Raw genomic sequence first — 20,470 nt, 5'->3', positions numbered from 1 at the left:
AATGAAGAGAGTGAATAGAGTAGGGCGAGGAAGAATAATAGAGAATGGGGCAGAGAGAGAAGAGAGAGAGAAGAGAGAAGAGAGAAGAGAGAGAGAGAGATGCACATATCTAGACAAGAATAGAAAAAGTGGAGCAAAAACATAAGACAGAAAGTGTACAGGAGAGGTTGGGGATAAACAAATGGAATAGAGAGTGGGGAAAGTAAGAGCATAGTGAGTTTTCATAGGAAGGAAAGAGGCTGAGCGAGAAAATATAGTGGGATAGGAAGAGAGAAAGAGGGAGCAGAGAGTCAAGGAAGAACACGGAGAGAGAGAGAGGTGAATGGAAACAGGGATAGGAAGGCAGAATATTGCAGAGAGAATAGAGACTGAGAATATGAAGCGATAGATGGGAGCAGAGAGATTGTAGCAACAATATAAAGAAAAGTTGATGGAGGGGACAAAGGGGGAGAGTTTGAAAAACGTTGCAACAGTTAGGAAAAAATAGATTTTAGAATAGATAAACAGAATATAAAAAATAAGAAAACAGTCAAATAAAGTGTTGCGAATGTGCTAAACAAACCCCCCCAGATATGAGAGAGAGAGAGAGAGAGAGAGAGAGAGAGAACGATGTGGCTAGATAGAATAGAGGAAAGGACAGGACAGGGGTATGCGGAAGAAATTATATAAACAGAAATTAGACAATATTTAGTTAAATGACATATAGGGAGCGGAGGATGCAGAGAGAAAGCAGCGGTTGTATGGTGGGGGAGATGGTTAAGCAAACAGCGGGTGGAGGGACATTTCTCACATTGCAGATCTATTTATCCATCATCCCTCAGTCTTTGCCAAACAATTTGATTAGGAGCCGTGAGCTTTAAGTTCCCATTACGCACCACTAGATCAACATGCTGTTTCTGTTTAACTTACACACCCCTCCCCTCTCCCTCTAGGACTCCCTACAATAAACCTTAGCATCCACACTCACAAAGAATGTGCTACTACCTAAGAACTGCCACTGACAACGCTCTTCCTGAGCTGCATGGCATTTGCCAGAGCCTTTCCACAGCTGCTTGGAATACATGAAAGCGGAGAAGCCGGCAGCTCTCAATCAGGACTTGCTTTGAATTAATCACCTCGCGTTGAATGAATCTTTTGAGGTCCTTCACTTGACGCAGTGAGGAGCTGCGGCTCTCTTCTCAGGCCGAGTCCAGCCCTTGGATCTGTCTAGTAGAAGCCAGCAGACTCCATAGAAAGCTGTTGTGGAATGCACAGGGAACCGGTGTCCTAAGGGGACCTGAAGGCTGCCCGAAGAAGCCCGGATGTCTCCAGCAGGTAAGTGGGACCTTCTGCTTCAGCCTGGCTTGAGCAGTGTCCCTGCTTCGGGCTCCCCTGCCGCAGTATACTTACATCTCATCCAGTGCGTTTTAGCAGCTGCCCGTAATTGCAATAGATATAGCCAGTCATATGTTATGGATCACCCCTCTGCCTGCCTGTATCCACTATCTCGGTACGTGGATCCCTCTGAAGCCATTCTCCTGCTAAGCGGTTCCTAAAGGCTGGAAACAGCTGCGATTCAGGGCGCATCTCTCATGTTTAATATCTAGTTAACGCGCCTGCTAGTGAGCCCGGCAGCCAGGAGGTTAATTTCCACCCACATCTGTGGCTCCAGATGTGATAGGAGACAGGCTGGCTGAGGGGAAGCTGGGAGATAGGGGGGACATGACAGATAGTGTCTGAAAGGGATCTGTATACTTCTCTTCTGAATCCATAACAGCCCAACTCCTGGATCATTAGCCCAAGGATTGGTGAGTTCTGTAATGCTATTATCACAGCTAGGGCGAAGGGGCACAACGTGAGCTCCAAACACACAGTCGTCTAGGACATTATTAACTGATAGCTGAGATCTCTAGGAGAATTCTTCTTTCTTTTTTTTGCTAGGATTTATACTAGTGAAACTCACAGTCTAATGGGTTAATAGTTATTTGATCTGGCCAGAGACTAGGACTTGCGCTTAGTCTGCGCTGCGCGTCCCTTGCGCACTCCTTACTGACTCGCTGCCCTCCTCTATTAATAGTAGTAGCAAAGATTGATGGCCAACCTCGTAAAACTTTAACAGATATCCATAATTTACAAAAATGCAATCCTTCTCTGTAGGCTGACAGTTTGTTTGGTGTCGGTGGGGGGAAGAGTTGTGTGCTTAGTGTGTCCCCTTGTTTTTATTCCCAAGAGGGATCCGTGGACAGTTGTGTGATCTTCCTTGTCCCGACTGAATCTCTGGAGGTCGCGATGTCCTGAAAGGTGTGAGGAGGGTTTCAGCACCAGCGGATGGCGGACAGCTCCCGGCATCACTAAGGGATCGCCCGGAGTCCTGTATCCCGATCTCAGCCCTGGAGCTGTCCAGCACGTCTCCCCTACATGAAAGGCACAGACAGAAGCTTTCACTATCCCCTGCTGGATTGCAATCAGGTACTTATTTCACTTATCAGTATATCAGTGAAAAATGTGTATGCTTTAAAAAAAAATAATCTAAAGATGCTATAAAGCAACGACTGTCTGTATATTACATTATAGATGACAGAATACATTGACTTTAATGGGTTTTAAATGCTACATCTGTGATCCATTTTACAATATCTTTTTTTCTGAAGAGAGTCAGCAACCGTTCTATATATAGCACTTGCCTTAAAACCAGTTCTCTGATATCTAGCCACTAGGAGGGTTAATACAACTGTTGCAATTTAGAATCTACGCATTTTCATTGTCTGTTTCAAAGCTGTTAAGAGTATGTGAGATAGAGAGATCTGAGATTCCTGTAGGCTGTAGCTCCTTTATGTATGTTTCTGCAAAGCTGTCGGATGTATAGCCTATAACATGCCAGTTGCCCAGTCTAGCCAATCTTTAAGGTTTGTTTTTTTGCACAGATTTAGCTGTTTGCTGATCAGTTTAGGACTTGTCGAAAATGAGTAATGGCCTTGATTGCAAACGGTCCTCTGGAGAATAGAATCCGCCGCCTGCTGATCCTGAATACTAAGCTGTGCCTCATCTTTATTCACACTACTTTGGAAATAAAGATAATCAATTTGGCTTCATTAGTTGTGTTAATTCTACTTTTTAAATTTTCTTGTCTTTAATGATGGGAATGTATTGTCATGGAAGTTGTATAGGTATTGAAGTAGAGGAATATAATGTACAGTAGTTGGTGAGGTGAGATCTTTCATTGTAGCAATAGTTCTACAGGAACTAATGACTTCTAAGTGCACTTAAAGAAGAAACTTGTGTGGTCTTGACAGCTACATAAAGATGAATTATATTGGTTTACTAACCACTGCCTCTAGAAGGCCTGTTTTTATTCGTTGTTTTACCTTTATATATCTGTTTTTATATTGTGTATTTAGTTATTGCGTTTTTTTTTCTTTTAACGTTAAACTGTATGTAGTAAAATGTTATATATGGGAACTTCTCTTCACATTGACTCATTTACTTATCATGTCTAGGGGGCTCTTGTACTGCAGAGAAGCTGACAGGGTCAGGGTTGTAAATTAGCATTTTCCCTTTACCCACAAAAAACTTCAATTTCGGTAGTGCTATTTCTAAGCTAGGCTTACAGCTCTACAGGATTCTGAGATTAGCTTGGGTGGCACATGTTCATTGTTACACTTTGGTTTATTAATTCTGTCACCTAAGAATTTTTTTCCGCCTATTATTTAGATGTTGTAAGTGGCGTTCATATTTTAAACTGATGCCATGTTTAGACAGGCGTGCTCAACTCACTCTATGTGATGAGCAGCTTACACACAGTAGACTGCTCTGTTGCTTTAATAAGTATACCCTGTAGAGCCCAGCATGTCACTTTAATAAATTAAATGGAGCATAGCATTGTTGCTTTAACAAATATGTCCAATGAAGCGTAACACAGACTGTACTGTTGCAAATTGAATGCAATATCACTTTAACAGATTTCATGGACAAGGTGTATTGTATTGTGCTCATTAATGGTTAGATGTGTTGTGGGGTCATTGTTGTGTCACAGAAGTAATATGCACCAACGTAGACCTTCCAAAAGCCAGATCAATTCAGTTCCAATAACAACTCAGAGAGACACAAATGATTTCATATCATCCAAAGGAGCCTCACGGAGCAGAGAACCACATGTTATATTGGTAGCATCGCAATTCTAAATCTGGACTTGGTCTATGACATGCCACCATCTGTGATGTCACACAGGAGGTCACTATGGAATTCCCCCGTAGACTAGGGTTTCCACTGGTTACGTCCAATTCCATGACAGTGCAATCTCCATAACAGCAATTTGGGACATGTGTTACTTGTGTAACTTTTAAAAGCATATTTACATGAGAAGAGAGATTGATTTTCAAAATGACAAGCTGATTTAACCATAAGCACTAATTCATCTTTAGATTACAACTCTTATTGAGTGTGGGTAATAATTAAAATTGCAATTCCCTCAAATATCCATTCAGTAGTTTTTTTTTCATCACCTTGCCATTAACTTGAGTTAGGAACAAATGCCGTTGTTTTCTTGCCAGCATGTAGATTTCAAGGATTAATTTCCAGGGACCAGGAATGAACCAGCTATAGCTACAGTACAGATGGACATCTGCAACGTCTGGCATTACTCTCTAGTGTAGTTTTTTTTTTGTTTGTTTTTTTTGGGTTTCATTTACTTTTTGCAGTTTAGGTTGCAAAAGAAATTTCTGTACCATCCACTTGATGCATTGCAGTCTCAATTATAATGACAGATGCTGCTGTACTTTCCATTTGAGTAACAGAATTAATGATAGGCACGGGGAATGAAATTGCTTGCCAATCAGAAAGACTATTGTTTAGCGGCAAATTCAGTTGCCAAAGCATCTTGATTGGATTTTAATGAAGCGAAAATAATATTCCACATGTCCAGGGCAGGCAAGACCTATCCAAACATGGAGGACAGGTTAATACAGAGAACAAACTGCATATGATTATGTTGTCTCTACAGGAGGGAGTCGTACATGTGGCCAAAGATTAATGACCTAGCCTTCATTGACCACTTGTCCTTGCTATCTCCAATCTATGGCATTATTAGTTTGAATTCTCTAATGAATCTATTTACGGAGCCATTGTCCAGGTTAATTTGAACAGTCTGTTAATATTTGCGGCACCAGTGGAATTCCTGCTAATCTCCAATGCTTCTGGGATTTGCAAATAAACTTTGAAGGAAGGCTCCATTTTTAAATGTGTTTTAAATTTGTGATAAATAACACAGGTACGGTTCTCCGTTCCTGTTCCTTTTCCTTCACAAAATGACACATCTAACAGCTTGCCACCTGTCCTATCAGAAACAGGGATGTGATAATAATGTACAGATTAAAAGGAACCATCTCCTAATCGCTCAACATTTGGTATGATCACCCCTTAGCATTGAGATTTTATTTTGCTTCGTGTTATGTTATTTTAGTTTTATTTTATTTATTTATTTGCAATTTTAATTTTGTAGATTTTTATTTGCATTTTGTTCTAGTGTCTTATGGTGATAGTGTTGTGGCTCTGGCTCTGTCCCTTAGTTGCCCACTGTTAGTAAATTTACTGAGAGTTACTAAGAATTAAATCAATTAACAGTAAAAAAAACAACCTAAATCAGTATCATTAGGGTGCTTTTCTTACACTGGTAAAACATACTCATCTTGGACCACAAAAATTATTTAGGGGATGTGGATGACTCTCTAGTATTTACTTCTAAAATCGTAACTTTTCGGGGTATATTTACTAAACTGCGAGTTTGACAAAGTGGAGATGTTGCCTATAGCAACCAATCAGATTCTAGCTGTCATTTTGTAGAATGTACTAAATAAATGATAAGTAGAATCTGATTGGTTGCTATAGGCAACATCTCCACTTAGTCAAACCCGCAGTTTAGTACATATACCCTTATATGTGTTAAATCTTGATGTTACATTTTTTGTTAAAAAAATATATGTTTTAGTCATAATGCTGCAGCTAAGTTATACTGGGAGTTAGTACATTTTTCTAAAATTCTATGTTATGACTGATTGCAAGAATGTGTAATAATGACTCTTCCCCGTCATACATAATGGATGCAATAAGATATATCAATCACACAGTATCTCTAGCAAGTGACACTCCACCAGTAGTAAGCGACAATATATGCAGCGTGGAACACTTGACTCATCTCTTTATAGCTCAGAGTTTAGTGTAAAACATATTGCGTTTTCCATTCTGTAAATTGTTCCCAGTTTGCAACGGCTGTTATTGTTTTAGCTCCCTGACTATAATTATTGTTTTCAGTATTAATTATTCATGAATTCTGGTCAGTATAATTACCTTGTCACCGTCTCCTTACCTAAGAGCCACATTAAGAGGTGGGAAGATTCTTAATGGCAGTAATAGTATTTTCACAATAAGGGTAGGGTCAGGACAGTGATCCATCAGTTGAACAACACGAGGGTTAAATATTTTATTTCTGAGGTGTTTTTTTTTTTTATACCAGTTGTGTTGTTTTCTAACCGTCTGCAGAATACACATGCATAGAGAATCTGAACCTAACCAGTTCACCGCCTGAGTACTTTACAGCATACCCACTCCCCTCTTGTAGCGTCCTTGTTGTTCTAGATCCGTCTAGATGGTGTTCATGTCTTTATTTAATCTATTGACTAAATTACTAGTTATATGCAACAGAGCCTCACAGTCCCGTATTGTAGCCAGTCACATTGTGCATAAGAAAAACATTTGTTTATTTTTTTCTAGCTGAGCAAAAAAAATGATATATTATGTTTATTTGTATATAGAGATAGATGTACAAACTCCTAAATATCTGTATCAATGGTGATGTGTGGTTGTTGATAACTGATGAGCTCTATCGACATTTCAACGTTCTCTAGGAAAACGTATCCATTGCGCCCTAGAGTGTAAATTACTTTGGATATTAGAAGTCACCTGAGATTTATACCTCCCTCACAAATCTCCTTGGTGACTCCTAATATCCTTACAGTAGGCTTGTGGTAAATTACCACACACACAGATTGACTCGTTCGAGCCCAGAATGGATATCTGGCATTTGTATCTGGCTGGTCAGCCTAAAATTATTAGTGGGTTGGTCTGGGCTCTCTAACTTTTATTAAAGTGGGCCTTACAGCCTCAATCAACTTCGTAGCCCCGTTTCTAACAACATACTGCAGTCTTCAGTCATGGTCACTCTACATGGCTGGGTTTGGTCAGCACCGGATGTATTAGGGAGACAACATTATATGTCGACCAGTGAATTACAGAATGGGCTGGTGTAAGACTGAGCCAGCCAGTTACTATGACTGAAGATTTCTGTGTTAACTGGATGCTCCATATAGATAAAAGAGGAGGGGGGTCCGTTCAAGGGAGGCAAAAATGATAGACTAACATAAAAAAACAATATAAAGGTAAATATCTGAACAGTACTCATAACAGAACATGCCTGTCTGTATGAACAAGTGGGTAAATGCTACAAGTGTTTACACCTTGAAAAGAAGATATTTGTTACTGTTGAAACCCTTATAAGACAAGTGGATTGTAAATGGCAGAAGAGACCACAATACATTTAGCTTTTCAATCTATTTACCAATCTATAGATACATAATGACTAGCAACAAGTCACTAAGGCAGAATTGTATTCTACAGTAATGGGTGCAGAATAAGAGAATACGTTTCAATGTTGAACTGGAGTCTATTTGTTTTAACAGTCAGTGGGTTAATATTGTTAAAACAGTTGGATAATCTAAAGCAGCAGCTGAAACTCCATGGATGGAACTCTACAGTTAGAGTGTTAATTCTGTGCACATGGTATGTATCGGGGCAGAGGAAGCTTTGAGAAAGGAAGGAGTATTCAGATGCAAAGTTTGAATGGAGAAATTAGTCTGCAGGAATGTAGGTCAGGTGCCTAGGATAAGAGAAGAACAGGAAAGATTAAGAGAGAATGAATTTGGGATGTGCAAAGTCTTATAATTCAATTTATAAATTGGTTTTGGCAAATTCAGATTGTTTTGTTTGGAGGAGATTGTGCTTGTGAAGGTAGCAGAGTGAAGCTGAGAGGAGAGTTTCCTTGACACCGTCCATTGTATCGGGTAAATTGGTAGAGTAGCACCGGTTTGTATAAAGGAAGTTTGTAGGTTAGGTGGTTTATCAGTTGGTGGAATGATGTGATGTTTGATCTGCATCTCTCATCCACCCTCATCACATCCTCCCATTCCCAGTTACAGGACTTTTTTCGGGCTGCACCCACTCTATGGAATTCTCTCCCTCGCACAATAAGACTCTCCTCTGGTCTACAAACTTTCAAGCGTTCTATGAAAACCCACCTCTGCAGACAAGCTTATAATATTCCTCAGCCACCTTCTTAACCTCACTACATTACCCTATTACCACCTGTTACACAATTTCACATAAGACAACTACCCCCTGACCAACATTGTTGTGTGACAGGATCATTTAGCTTATGAGTCACTTTTACCTTTGCAGTCTGGCTGGGCCAAAATGCAAAATGTAGATTTAACCTCATGTATCAAACTCCCATTGTCCCATATATTGTAAGCTTGCGAGCAGGGCCTTCTCACCTCTTTGTCCGATTTACCCATTTTGTTTATTAGTTTACTATGTTTGTCCCCAATTGTAAGGCGCTACGAAATATCTTGGTGCTATATGAATAAATGATGATGATGATGATGTTTGATTGCCGAGGTCGTACTTGAGTTTGGGGGTGAATTCATTGCTAATTATTTTGTTACCCAGAAGGCAGGTTAGTGTGGGTAATCTTTGGTTACTTCATGGGATGGGCGCTTTAAAAATGTCTTCAGTTTTATTGGTATTGGCAAAAAATATGAATGATTTTATTATGTGGACCCCACCCGTTATGCAAACACAGGGGCCTGCAAAAAAATATATAGGAATTAACACAAGACAAAAAGTGGAAAATCACTGCTACTTTTTTTTTGTTTATTTTTAATTAAATGCTAGAGAAACTCACTATGCCAATCCAGTGGTAGGCCATTAGTAGCGTATACTCCAATGGCAATTGTAGCCTAAAGAAAGATGAATTATTGTAAACTTCTAATATATAAGCACTTGTGATTTTATCGGCTTCCTTTTTTGGAATTTTTTGATTTTTGTTTTTGCTATCAATATACAAAATCTGGAAATCCTAAAAGTAATTCCGAGGCTCTTAAAACTTTCTGAATCATTTAACTCATTGCTAGAATTAATGAAAGACTGAGGAAAAAAAACCAAACCAAGATAAGTTTCAAACAAGGATAAAAAGAAGTGAAAAGAAGTCAATAGTCAATGCTCTTTCTGCCAGTATCAATTTCTACATATAGTACAATAGAATTATAAAGTCTCAGTACCGGAATTTTTACGGACACGGTTTTGGCATTTTTCAAGCAGTTAAATAAATTGTTATTCATATGGCTAAAGTTATGAAACTAAAGTGCGACAATAAAAACCTGTTCTGTTCTCTGGGTATACCCAAACAACCCTTGCAAAGGGGGGAGAGATCCTACGCAGGCAGTCCTGTAATCCTCCCACCTGAACAGATGCATTTTTCCTGGAAGATATACTGTACACATTGGTTCCTGGCTCCTGTCCAAAACCAGCTCTTAAGCATGCTGTTCTGATCACCCTATATAATTTCCAAACAAGAAGTAGCTTAGACAAGACTCGGTTATGTGTGGTCACGTTCCTTCAATAGAGCATTCGCTTACTACCAGCATGAAGTGCTCATAAGGGAGACTCAGCTGCTCCAGTTCACAGACCAACTCATGGCCACTTCTGCATTTCCGCAGCCATAAAAACTTCTTTTTTTTTTATCATCAGGTTTTCAATTTCTAATATCAACATGATTTCCCAGCTGGGGAGGTATAAAAAAGAAAGACGGGCAAAAATGACCTTTCCACTAAGTCTCCACCTTTAGAGCGGCGTTAACTTGCTGTTTCTGTAATTATGCGCGTTAAGAGCCACTTGTAGATATATTATTTGAAACTAGGGCTCACGTCCCTCTGTTAGTTTGATGCTTCTCATTGCCTGTTTGCACTAAATTAAATATTTAGGAGTTTGCAGTTTGTGAATAAACAGATCATTAATATAAATTGATTCCAGTGTTCCAGATGGGCTTGCGTTGCATCTATATAAACGGTATCTATCAGGGAAAGTTGTAGACGGAGCCATTTGCAGATGTGAAGGGGAAGACATTGCAGACTGAGACAGTCCACAAATAGATAGTTCACGGCGCATTGAATGTGAGAAAACTGAGCGCCCGGTTTGAAGACATGCTATCACATCGTTAGAGAGATGGCAATTATGTTCAGTATGAAAACGACCTGTAAAAACCTTCATGAATCAACTGTATGGCTGGCCTCATCTGACATCTAAAGGGTAAATTAAACTTGCCAGTGTTGTTTTAGAATTTACGTTATGTTAGTGGGAGCACAGGGGGCAGTTTCTGTTGTGCAGACCTAGGGGTAAATGTATCAAGCTGAGAGTTTTCCAGCATGTTTGAAAAACCAATCAGATTCTAGCTATCATTTATTTAGTACATTCTACAAAATGAGAGCTAGAATCTGATTGGTTGCTATAGGCAACATCTACACTTTTCAAACCCGCCGGAAAACTCTCAGCTTGATACATTTACCCCCTAGTTTAGCAATGTGAGTTTAGCAGAGATACAGTTTTATGTTCATTGAAGTCCCTAGTTTTTTTTGTATTTACCTCTTTGGGTTTGTCTGGTTCAGCATGAGTATATGAATGTGCCCAATTATTTATTAGTTCCCTCATAATCGGCAAAGGAAAAACAAAAATATAATATAGCCACACAGACAGACTTGCTAATCTAAAGCACAATTGATAGCATTTTATGTATAATAAAGCCATCGTCTGAGTGCTTTCACCAACATGGACGTTAACAAATCATTTCATTTTGATTGGACTGTGGTAGTTTTCAGATACACACACACTGCGATAGTTTAATTGCCCGATTTTAGCTGTGATGTTGCAGCGTGTGTAGTCAGCTTTACTCAGATAGAGATCTAGGGAGTTGCAATGTCAAGATTAACTGCAGGCAGTTGAGGCACAAGCCTATTGCACCTCCAATTATACTATCTTTACCTATTTATTACTAGCCACAGTATATATTTATAAATCTGATATTTTTTGCTTACAGCTGCTCTCACTTTAAGGTTACTGTAAACATTAGAGCACAGATCAGTGGTTGAGGTGCAAATTTAGAAGAGGTGGCATGGAAATTTAGAAGTGGTGATATGGACAATGTAATAGGAATGTAAGTGAGTGGAATGTGATAGTGTTACAATGAAGCCAGTAGGTGACAGGGGCGGATCTAGAAAAATGCTGTACCTGGGGCGATTTAGGGGGGGGGGGGGATTTAGGCCCCACCCCTTTCTAACATCTTAGGCTGACGACGGCTGCACACTATGTGCAGGTCCGTCCAGCCGTGACAGGCAGGGACAGTGTGCTGCCCGGCTGCTCTGATTGTGTTTTAAACACAGTCAGAGCAGCCGGGCAGCACACTGTCCCTGCCTGTCACGGCTGGACAGACCTGCACATACTGTGCAGCCGTCGGCAGCAAGTGTCTGCTAGGGGGGGCGATCCGCCACTGGTAGGTGAAGTGATGGTATACCGTACCACATATACATCCCCACTGCCACCACTGGTGCAGATGATAAAAATAGAGAATGGTTCCAAGGAAATATGTAAAGGAAAAGCATTCAAAGTGTACAAATGTCTTGAAGTACAATCAAAATAATTTTCTTTTGTTGGATATCAAGTTTACAATTCAACATTTTTCAACCATTTCTCTCTAGTTATTTCTGATATATAGATATATACAGACATTTTAGCTTCACTGACTTCCTCAGCAGGCCCACACATCACATGACGAGTCTATCTACCCTAATTATACCCATTGGTATTATGGCTATGGGTGACATAGTGGTTTGTCTTAATGTATATAACATATTACCGATCGGTGGCATGGTCATGGGTAACATGGTGCCTAGTTTAGAAGTATATAGCATATTACCCACTGGTGGCAAGGTCATGGGTAACATGGTGACTAGTCTAGAAGTAAATAGCATATTACCCACTGGTGGCATGGTTATGGGTAATATGGTGCCTAGTCTAGAAGTATATATCATATTACGTATGGGTGACATGATAATGGGTAACATGGTGCCTAGTCTAGAAGTGTATAGCATATTACCTTTGGGTGACATGATAATGGATAACATGGTGCCTAGTCTAGAAGTATATAGCATATTATCCATTGGTGGCATGGTCATGGGTAACTTGGTGTCTAGTCTAGAAGTAAATAGCATATTACCCATTGGTGGCATGGTCATGGGTAATATGGTGCCTAGTCTAGAAGTATATATCATATTACCTATGGGTGACATGATAATTGATAACATGGTGCCTAGTCTAGAAGTATATAGCATATTATCCATTGGTGGCATGGTCATGGGTAACTTGGTGTCTAGTCTAGAAGTATATAGCATATTACCCATTGGTGGCATGGTCATGGGTAACATGGTGACTAGTCTAGAAGTAAATAGCATATTACCCACTGGTGGCATGGTCATGGGTAATATGGTGCCTAGTCTAGAAGTGTATAGCATATTACCTATGGGTGACATGATAATGGATAACATGGTGCCTAGTCTAGAAGTATATAGCATATTATCCATTGGTGGCATGGTCATGGGTAATATGCTGCCTAGTCTAGAAGTATATATCATATTACCCATTGGTGGCATGGTCATGGGTAACATGGTGACTAGTCTAGAAGTAAATAGCATATTACCCACTGGTGGCATGGTCATGGGTAATATGGTGCCTAGTCTAGAAGTATATATCATATTACCTATGAGTGACATGATAATGGATAACATGGTGCCTATTCTAAAAGTTTATAGCATATTACCTATGGGTGACATGATAATGGGTAACATGGTGCCTAGTCTAGAAGTATATAGCATATTATCCATTGGTGGCATGGTCATGGGTAACTTGGTATCTAGTCTAGAAGTGTATAGCATGTTGCCTATAGGTGGCATGGTCATGGGTAACAACGTGTCTCATCTAGAAGTATATAGCATGTTGCCTATAGGTGGCATGGTTATGGGTAACAACGTGTCTCATCTAGAAGTATATAGCATGTTGCCTATGGGTGGTATGGTCATGGGTCGAATTTGTGCATTGCCTTGCTTATATGTTCATACAATATTATTCAGGGTTGTGTGGTCGGATGTTATAAGTTTCATTGCATTGAAGTACATTCAATCAGTTCACAAATTTAAATGAAAAAAACATTGGAAAACCTGACATATTTGAAGCTAAACAGCTCATATGCTAGTCATAGCAATCACAGCAATAAGCTAACCAGAGCAATCACAGCAATAAGCTAACCAGAGTAATCACAGCAATAAGCTAACCATAGAAATCACAGCAATAAGCTATTATTATTATTATTATTATTAATTTTTATTTATAAAAGCTAACCAGAGCAATCACAGCAATAAGCTAACCAGAGCAATAACAGCAATAAGCTAACCAGAGCAATCACAGCAATAAGCTAACCATAGAAATCACAGCAATAAGCTAACCAGAGCAATCACAGCAATAAGCTAACCAGAGCAGTAACAGCAATAAGCTAACCATAGCAATCACAGCAATAAGCTAACCAGAGCAATCACAGCAATAAGCTAACCAGAGTAATCACAGCAATAAGCTAACCAGAGCAGTAACAGCAATAAGCTAACCATAGCAATCACAGCAATAAGCTAACCAGAGTAATCACAGCAATAAGCTAACCATAGAAATCACAGCAATAAGCTAACCAGAGCAATCACAGCAATAAGCTAACCAGAGCAATCACAGCAATAAGCTAACCATAGCAATCACAGCAATAAGCTAACCAGAGTAATCACAGCAATAAGCTAACCATAGAAATCACAGCAATAAGCTAACCAGAGCAATCACAGCAATAAGCTAACCAGAGCAATCACAGCAATAAGCTAACCACATAGCCAATGTTCAGTCTTCTATATGGGGTTAAATTATAGATATCAACCAAAATCAAGTGACAAACTAAGATGTTCTTTTTCTATTTAGATCTTCACTATGGACTAAAGCAGGGGTTGACATTGCGGTGTGTACACTGGTATACCATACCGCTGCTTCTCCTACTGTTTTGATTGCAGAACTATTGCATTTTATTTACTTACATTTTCTATACAGCCGCATCTAAATTTCCACTTCAGCCGCTGGACTAAAGTCTGTTGTTTGAAAACAGTGGGACAATAACAGTAAATAGAATTAAAGTTTTGTGTTTTCATTGTTTCCTCAATCCTGCAATATGTAGAGCTATTTTAAAAATGCAAAATACTACTATAAATGCTATTTAATATTTTCTGTCTACAAGTACTGTAGACTGTCCCTGAGCATACAACAAAGTTTCAGCCATGATGACTCTCACTAGCTGCTCCTGCTGGGGCGGAATAGTGACGGAAAAGCCTAGCAGAGGTTGTGTCTTTCGAACATTTTAATAAAAATCATGATACCTTATTTGGAAATGTCAGCCTCCTACTGTTTATTAAAACCAACAACAAGATGACATCAATAAGAGTCATTATATCTGGGACCCCTTTTGCTTCAATCCCCCTTTATGTATGCATTTATTTATAGAGAAATAAATAAAGAGCTATACAAAAGAGACTATGCAATTTTTCCAGACCAATCAGTCCCATTGTTTCGGCACTATCATGCCGAGAGAAACGCGACCATTATGAAAATCCAGTATTCAATTGGCTCTTACACTTGCTCAATTGTTCATCTGACAATACAGTGTAATACAATAAATGGGACAAAAATAAATATCACATTAAAGTATATCCCTGCCTGGAAAAAGAGACCGAATGCAATTGTTATATATATTTTGCTGCCATGTGTTATAGCAATGAACAATGAGGAACAATTCATATGTGTGATCATATTTATGCAAATGGATAGGCTAGATTTATGATTAATTGCAAGCAGTGATACCATGGCGTTCATTCCCAAGAGAAACATTTACAGATAACACTGTGTATTCGAATTTTATTTTATTTAATACTTTTTTTTTCCATTTTGAGTGCAGCCTGTGTTAATTAAGGGGGCATATTCTCTTTTCATAAATCTCTTGCTCCCGATTGCCAATATGAATCCAATCCGTGTTGTCTGTACTTTCATATCTCAGACTACAGACGGAATTCAGATTCTATCTTGACTGTTCATCCCAAATCTCAGAGGAAAATACCAGAGTAAATCGGATACAACTTGTGCTCTATTCTACATCAGTGCGTTCTTCTATGTGCACTTGTAGTGCTTGCTAAGCAACAAATTGGGTCTATTTAGATATGTGAGCAAAAAGCTTCTAAGGTTGATATTCTCAGAAATTAGAGTACTTGAAATAGATCAACATGTATAGTAGGGTAAGAGATGAGTAGCATATCTAGGTGTGTTTTACGTTTAAGAATACCTGTCACCCTCCGATTTAATTTGTCAGGAAGATTAATGTAATATGTGGTGCGCTCTGTATGCTAATATATTACATCCAGATGGGGTGCCCTCTGCCCTCTCCCGGTCTGATCCCTTCCACATACACCATGACCATATAATGCATGACTCACCGTATTAGTGCTCAGTGAAAGCCATAACAGATACCGTATAACTTCTAGCTACATATTCCATCATGGGACACATTCAATGTGACAATAGAAGATTAAAAATAGGCATTAATAGGCTTCTGTCTAGTTAGGTGTGTCCAGGGGCGTAGGAACAAATTTTTTTATGAGGGAGTAAAAGGCCAAGGATTACTATAGGGCTTGGAGCCCCTTTTTCTTCCATTTGGTATCTTACTTTACGACAGTTGTAACAGTGACTGTAGATATACAAAGACTACCAATCCTATGATAATTTTTGTCGGTGTATCAGGGGTTGGCCAAAAATGTGTTTATATATTATTAGATAAATATTATTATTAATATTAATTACCAATTTGTACAATAGCTGTTAGAAAGATAGATAAATTCAATTGTTCATCTCAAAAATTATTTTTTTTTTATAGTCATTGACCTAGTTTTTATTCAGATTTCATCGACAGCCGAATTCATTTGATTGGGGGTATTTTTAAATCTATAGTCACTGTCTCATTGGTTATGGTATGTGCTATAAATTTAAATCACTATATCTCATGTTTGTTACTGGACGCACCGCATGGAATTAAAGTAAAGTGAATAGTTGTTCATCATCAATACCGGTTATTTATTACATGTTTATGAATGGATGACTTAGAGTTCTTTTAAATAAACAAGTCAATCAATCAATCTGTATTAAATCTATTCTAAGGCAATCTGTATTAAAGAACATTTGGTAGTTGTACTAAGACAATCTATCACTTAAAAAAGTTTCACAAGTTTAGAACAGGTACCATGACTTCAGAAAGTAGCATGAAGGCTTTTGTGTACAAGTACATGGGGGGGGCAAAAGACAGCTTTTGCCCACCCAACAGAAATCATGGGGGGGCAAATGCCCCCTCTGCCCCATTGGTTCCTACATCTCTGGGTGTGTCAGAATGCGTTCCTGTTGATCAGATGGATTCAACAAATTCAAGTGACAGACGCACCCAACTTTACCTTTTGTGCCTTCCTTGGCCCGTTTTTCTGTCCTGCCCCCAAACCCCTTCTCCCACAGTTGTAATTCCCCCAACACCCACTGCGTCCCATCTGTATAAAATAAATACATAAGAATTATTCTACCATACTCTAAACCATGGTTACATGTTTACTGTGCAGAATTAAAAGATGAAAACAGTAATGTGCACAGTAAACAGATTGAGAACAGATCTGGGCCTGATTCATTAAGGAACTTAGGCAAGATTTCTTACTTAAGTCTCCTGGACAAAACCATGTTAAAATGCAAGGGGTGAAAATAAGGTTTATATTTTGCACATAAGTTAAATACTATTTAATTAGCACTAACAATGGCCATGACTTATTTCCCTTACTATCATTTTCTTTACAAGGCAACAGAACTGTGTACTAGGTATTTTTTGAGTTCCAAATTAAGGGATCTATGAATGAAGGCAAATATTTGGAAAGAGAGGTGCATTTCCTCCATATTTGTTACTGGATAGCAGCCTTGTGCCAAGAGTCATGGCCAAAGGCGGAGAAGGGGTGGAGCGAGGGCACACACACACAAGATAATAATATTAATGCTTACCATGTGGCGTGTTGCTCAGCTCTCTCCCATTCCATGGAGTAAATGTACCAAACTGCGGGTTTTAAAAAGTGGAGATGTTGCCTATAGCAACTAATCAGATTCTAGCTGTCATTTTGTAGAATGTACTAAATAAATGATAGCTAGAATCTGATTGGTTGCTATAGGCAACATCTTCACTTTTTCAAACCTGCAGCTTGATAAATGTACCCCCTCTATGTGTGCCAAAACCCTCTGAGGTGGCGGAGGTCAGCTCTGCTACGTTTTTGACTGCTCCCTAAGCATGGTGACTCCTGCATTCATTTACCAAGATTGCTTTTAGGTGTTAAATTTGCTCTGAACTCCATTAACCAATCAGCAATTGGCTTTTTATCTGTCTCCTTTAAGTTAGTCAATGAAAGCAGATCTCTGATTGGTTGCTATGGCTTAATTTTTTTTGTGCCTAATTACAATGTAAGTGAGCCCTACTGCCTGCAATGACTCTTTTTCGGAACTCATGGGTTAAAAGAACCATTGAAAAGTCTTTGATGACAGAGAATGAAACTGACTTCATCACAGCAAACTAATCAGTGCTATTGTGTTACACTATACAGACCTTCAATGCAATCTAACATGTGCATTAGCAGCTATAGCATACCGTACACACTAATATACATTTAGGACGGTTTTCAGAGAAAATGCATTGTATCTGCCAAAGCGTTTAACTCTGGAACACGTTACCCTGTAAATAAAGCATATTTCTTGTGTTAAAATGGCAACAGCACCAACGATTGTGTAAAAGAGACCACATATTACTAACGAGACATATTACTAACGAGACTAACAGGCTTATCTCCTATAACCATTTATCTCCTATGGGACCGGTAATATTTGCTTCTTGCTCTCTCTACAGTTGAACAATGATGTGGCAACAATGCAGCTAATAGCTGCTCACAAGAGGTCAGTGATTGTACTGACACATCTGTGGCAATATACAAGCTCCAGAACTGCCCCTTATGTCGCCCGGCACTGAGATATAAATGAGTAGTGAGCCCATTGGGTGGCTTGTGTGTGTGTATTGCACTTTTTTTTTGTTAATGACATTAATAGGAGCATCTGACCAGTATAACATGCAAATTTTATGTCAATTGAAAAAACTAAATATATTCTTTGTAGAAATATACATGATCCATTTGTAGCTGTGTAAGGCAACTAAGCAAAATGAGAAGGTCAGTCCCCCCGCATCAAAAACAGTGCTCACCCCCTCTCACATCGCTCACCCACCCCCGCTGCTTACCTTAGTAGGCGGGAGGTGGGAGCGGCATACTCTCTTCCTAGGACTGGGAGGGTGGAGCTTAACTGTGACATCATAGCCTAGCATCACACCCCCAGCCCATCACAGACATGGAGGTGCAGAAGCCGGCTGTTGTTCCTCCATGTGTGGGGTCAGTCATATCACTGGATTAATGACATTATGTCAATGGATCCCAAACTTTCTCAGTTCGAGGCACCCTTAGGCTCCCTATAATGTGCTCAAGGCACCCCTAAGCAAAAATCATTACCAAGTAGTCCCCTGTCTTGCTTATCACCTGCCCTGGCCACGGCACCCTTTTGAGATCGTTGCGGCACCCCAGGGAGCCGCTGCACACAGTTTGGGAACCAATGCATTATGTCAATCATTCAGTGTTTTACGCATCCCCTAACCATTGGCGCCCCAGCCAACTGCCTCGTGGAAGCCCCGGCCTTGAGCGCTAATCCATTTCCATAACAATATAAGTGTTCTCCACAACTGACTATGACAATTGTAAATTATTTAAATACATTTATGAGTTAAAAACTAGTTACATATATTCTTATATTAATATGTTGACAGCTGAAGGGAAGCTTAGTACTTTAGTATGTCTTGGACGTACCAACGTTTAAAAGAGGTCCTTTATCTTTGTCATGGCAGCAGTGATGGCCAAAAGGGATCATATGAGCACTCTAGAGTCTAGACTGTATATTTGTATTATTAAAAATAAGTATTAGGCAAATGGCCATTATATTTAATTTGATGTATGTATTGTGTAGTGGCTAGATTACATATGGGCTTGTCTAATAAGGTGGTGCAAATAGATCACATGTGGTATAACCCATATCAACCATTAGCTTTCATTGCTTAGACTGCACTTGGCTGCTAAAAGCTGCTATCTGATTGGTTGCCATCAAGGCAGAGCTATAGTTAAATGGACAACTGAATAGAGTGTGTACATAAATATTGTTTCCTTACTGCGTGTCTTATAAATAATAACTGATGGGCTGCCGAATTAAAATGTATGCGGGAAATGATTCAAGAGACTGGTTCTGACATTTAGTGAATGTAAGCCTACGTCCATGTTAGCGACGCCTGTCAATTCCCTAGTAGGTTATAGCCTACGGCACATTTACATCCTGTCTGTATGGAAGCAGTTTCTCACACACTGACCTGCCACCTTTCAAAGCAATAGCTCTGTGTTACAATAGGGGTTCGCCCCATTCCTCATCCCTGGCTGCCGCACTGAAGTGCATGTTTATACAATACATTGTTGGCCCTTCTGTTGAGCTGCAAGCTGGTAATTTTCTTTTGCTATGGATTCAACAACAATGCCTTGCCTCTCAAAATCTGCTATGTTGTTGTACGGTTGACAATAGCCTGTTTCTGAGCATAGCATGAATATAATAGTGCGGTGTTATTGAAATAGCACAGTAAATATAGGACTTGAGTAATAACATGTCTACTATGTGTATATATATATATATATATATATATATATATATATATATATATATAACTCTGTAATAATTGTGAAAGCTGCACTGCATCAGAGAAAGTCTGTCTCTATGGGTAATACTGCTGTATCCCTCCAATATGGCAGGTTAAACAGGCAAAAATAATCCTCTTTCATTAGAGATAGGATTTCACTCCGTGTATAGTGAATATCTACACTCTGCTCACTCAGTGTCACTGAACCATGCATTAACCATATATTCTGTACTATAGTAAACGCTATAAATAGTATGGAAGGAGAGGCTAGATCATATGACAGTCTGGTTCTCTATAATAATATAAGCAGTGGTGGAAGTTGGGGTGTATGCTGTGGTATGCCAAACTAGCAAACTCCATCCACTTACATTCCCATTACATTTTTCATACCGCCACTTCTAAGTTTCCACTTTGACCACTGAA

At 39.2% G+C, this 20,470-nt stretch overlaps 1 protein-coding gene across 5 annotated transcripts in view; it reads left to right on the top strand.

The window, feature by feature from the left end:
* The first annotated feature begins 229 nt into the window (after positions 1-229).
* ELFN1 (extracellular leucine rich repeat and fibronectin type III domain containing 1) overlaps positions 230-20,470 on the top strand; it is a 434,833-nt gene continuing 414,592 nt past the window's right edge. For 4 of the 5 annotated variants that reach the window (XM_075179566.1, XM_075179565.1, XM_075179564.1 and 1 more), the window contains exons 1-2: positions 230-1,314; positions 2,210-2,448. The gene's annotated coding sequence lies outside the window, so the exon portion shown is untranslated. Of the gene's footprint in view, positions 1,315-1,441; positions 1,788-2,209; positions 2,449-20,470 lie in introns of those variants that run through there. The other variant, XM_075179567.1, reaches the window with a different exon arrangement.

Source organism: Mixophyes fleayi, chromosome 7, assembly GCF_038048845.1.
Source record: "Mixophyes fleayi isolate aMixFle1 chromosome 7, aMixFle1.hap1, whole genome shotgun sequence".
Classification (NCBI taxonomy): Eukaryota; Metazoa; Chordata; class Amphibia; order Anura; family Limnodynastidae; genus Mixophyes; species Mixophyes fleayi.
This window is presented reverse-complemented; position numbering and strand designations above follow the sequence as displayed.